This window comes from Triticum dicoccoides, chromosome 2A, assembly GCF_002162155.2.
Source record: "Triticum dicoccoides isolate Atlit2015 ecotype Zavitan chromosome 2A, WEW_v2.0, whole genome shotgun sequence".
NCBI lineage: Eukaryota > Viridiplantae > Streptophyta > Magnoliopsida > Poales > Poaceae > Triticum > Triticum dicoccoides.
In genome coordinates this window covers 59,948,635-59,951,947 of record NC_041382.1, presented here as the reverse complement: position 1 = coordinate 59,951,947, position 3,313 = coordinate 59,948,635, and the positions used below count along the sequence as shown (strand labels likewise).

General features: G+C 49.5%; 1 pseudogene; it reads left to right on the top strand.

The window, feature by feature from the left end:
- Positions 1-1,006: 1,006 nt before the first annotated feature.
- The window catches only part of LOC119358933, a 3,596-nt pseudogene continuing 1,289 nt past the window's right edge, over positions 1,007-3,313 (top strand).

Genomic DNA, 3,313 nt, shown 5'->3' with positions numbered 1-3,313 from the left:
ATAGTAGTAGAAACATACAAAATTGATAACTCCCATACAAACGCCACTGTAACTTTTGACCTGAATTTTTTTTGTTAAAAAACATACACCCGATAATTTCTCTGTAAATAACATGATGATGTATCATTGTAGACTTGATAACTAATATCTTACGTTTAAACACCATGGTGTCTTTCATCCAAGGGGAACAAGTTTTTGAAACATTTCACCGGTAATTTCTATGTTAAATTACCATACTTCCCCATGCTTTTAACCTTCTCGTACTGTAGTTACCAGCCTTATCATGGTATAGTTATCATGTTGCTCAGACCATAGTTATCACGCTGGTCATTGCCAAAGTTACCAAGCCATACTTTATTTTTTTCTTCTGATATGGCAGAAATAAGAAAGGTTCAAATAACATTGTCATTCTATAATAGACAACAACAAAAGGTGGCTTAGTTGGTTATTGGGCTTGATAGGTATAACATATACTTGGGTTCAAATCCTCTTTCAAGCACTTTTATTTTCTTTTTATATTATGCAGCGAAAAACCAGAAAAAACCACTAGCAATTTACTACGGTTTTTAAGAGAAGGAAAAAAATCAGTGAAAGCGAGCGTGGGATGATAACGATCACGTAGGAACTAGTCGTGCTGATCTATCGCTAACGACCAGTCGACTGATTTCCTTTCATTTCCGCTCATATTGTAGTATATGATTCATGAAGGAGATAGAAAAAGGATCGTGCTGCATTGATTTTTTTCTCATTGTTATCGCATATTTGCGTCTCACTGCATGCGTATTAAAGATGTTGTATGCTTTAATAGTACTGCTTTTATCACACAAAGTAAAGCTGTTGTATGCTCTTGCATGCGCTAGATATCCATGGGATTAACTTTTGCAGCATTAAAGTTGCATCACATTGATCATTCATACTATATAAATGAAGACCATCGGGTACTGGCTGGACAGAACCTCCATCGCCATCTTCTTCCTCGGTCGTGTAGGTGTGCCTAGCTTCAGCAATGGCATTCTTGACAAATCTCATACTACTGCCACTTCTCTCCTACACCTTCACTGTGCTATGTTAGTCCATATGCTGCAAGGGTACATCAGAGTGCTACACAAACATCTGCTTACCACACTTACATTGTGCTCGTTGAGCAACCTCCCCCAGGTGTCGACGAAGAGGGGCATCGTCGGTGGTACGAAACTTTCTTGCCGAGCTCACACATCGGTGAATCTGGGGAGCCACGTCTCCTCCACTCCTACACCGAGGTGTTTAGTGGCTTCACGGCGAAGCTCACAGAGGCTGAGCTCGATGTGGTCGCCAAGAATCCCAGGTTTGTGCGCGCGTTCCCAGACCAAACGCTGCAACTCATGACCACACACACACCGGAGTTTCTCGGACTGAAGAATGGCACCGGATTTTGGAGCGATGCAGGCTACGGGAAGGGAGTGATTGTCGGTCTACTCGACACCGGGATCTATGCATCACACCCTTCGTTCGACGATCATGGTGTCCCACCACCCCCGATGAAGTGGAAGGGCTCATGCAAGGCGGTCAGGTGCAACAACAAGCTCATCGGTGCCAAATCAGTTGTTGGAGATGATGGCTCGTACGATTATGACGGGCATGGAACACACACCTCATCCATTGCCACGGGGAACTTCGTCACCGGTGCGTCAGACCATGGAGTGGGCACGGGCACTGCTTCTGGAATTGCTCCAGGTGCCCACATCGCCATGTACAAGGTGTGCACCAATAGGGGCTGCAAAGTATCCATCATAATGGCCGGCATGGACGCGGCCATCAAGGATGGGGTGGACGTGCTCTCGCTGTCTCTCGGTAGCCGAACCACTGTCAGCTTCATAAATGACCCCATCGCCATCGGTGCATTCAGCGCAATATCCAAGGGCATCATTGTGGTGTGTGTGGCTGGCAACAGAGGTCCCACTCCACGATCGATCACAAACGATGCGCCGTGGTTGCTCACGGTTGCTGCCGGCTCGGTGGATCGGAGATTCGACGCTGGCGTGCATCTCGGCAACGGCAAGCGCATCGACGGGGAAGCACTTACCAAGGTGACAAAGCCAACCTCAAACCCGTACCCTCTCCTCTACTCCGAGGAACATCGTTTCTGCCAGAATGAGGATCACGGTTTCGTTGCTGGGAAAGTAATTGTTTGCCAGGCCACGACACCAGCGAATCAGTATTTTGACATTGCGAGGCTAATGGCTGCCGGTGCGGCTGGCGTGGTGCTTTTCAATAATCAAGCCGCCGGCTACACCATTGCTCTTCATGACTACAAGGCGGGGGTGGTGCAGGTGACCTCTGCCGATGGCATCACCATTGCAGCTTACGCGAAGTCAGCAACGAACGGTGCCGTGGCAACTTTCACATACAACAACACAGTGTTGGGTGTTCGTCCGAGCCCGGTCGTTGCGTCATTCTCTTCCAGGGGTCCAAGCTATATCGCCCCCGGCGTGCTCAAGCCAGACATTCTTGCGCCCGGGCTCAACATCCTTGCGGCATGGCCAGGACCTTCTTTCAAAATCATATCAGGTACGTCCATGGCAACGCCACATGTCAGCGGTGTTGCGGCTCTTATCAAAAGCTTGCATCCTGACTGGTCACCGGCTGCCATCAAGTCGGCCATCTTGACAACCTCGGACGTTGTCAACAACATCGGCGACTCGATCTTGAACGAGAGGCATGGTAAAGCCAGTGCCTACGATAGAGGTGCCGGCCATGTGAACCCCGCGAGAGCCGCCGACCCTGGACTGGTGTACGAACTCGGCGCGACTGACTATGCAGGCTACATCTGCTGGCTCTTCGGCGACGAAGGCTTGCGGACCATTGTACGCAGTGGCGGATCTACCATTGGGGCGAGGTGGGGCGGCCGCCCTGGGTCCCCGCCGGCAGAGCAACGATCCCCGCCTACCTATCGTCCGGTGGCCGTCTGATTTCATGGCGGCGGCGAGCAGTTTCCATGGCGGCGGCTTGTTTCTTGTTTCCACGAAGCAGTACGTGAGGCAGGGCTGGGTGAGGGAGAGAAACGCGTTTGGACTGGGCTGCAGCAATGGGGCTAACCTGTAGCATTTGCACAATTGCATTTAAGGCCCAAGTGATCGAACGCATGCTGCCGGATACCGAACATCGATCCAGCTCAGCAGTACTGAATGGGTTGGTCTTCTACTGTCAAAATCAGTGATAAGCAGACTATGGCACATTTTTATACTTTGCGGAAACGTAGAGGCCATCTAGCTTGACAATCTCGTGTTCTTTGTACAACTACATGTTAGAGGTATACTGCCATCTTATGAAAATA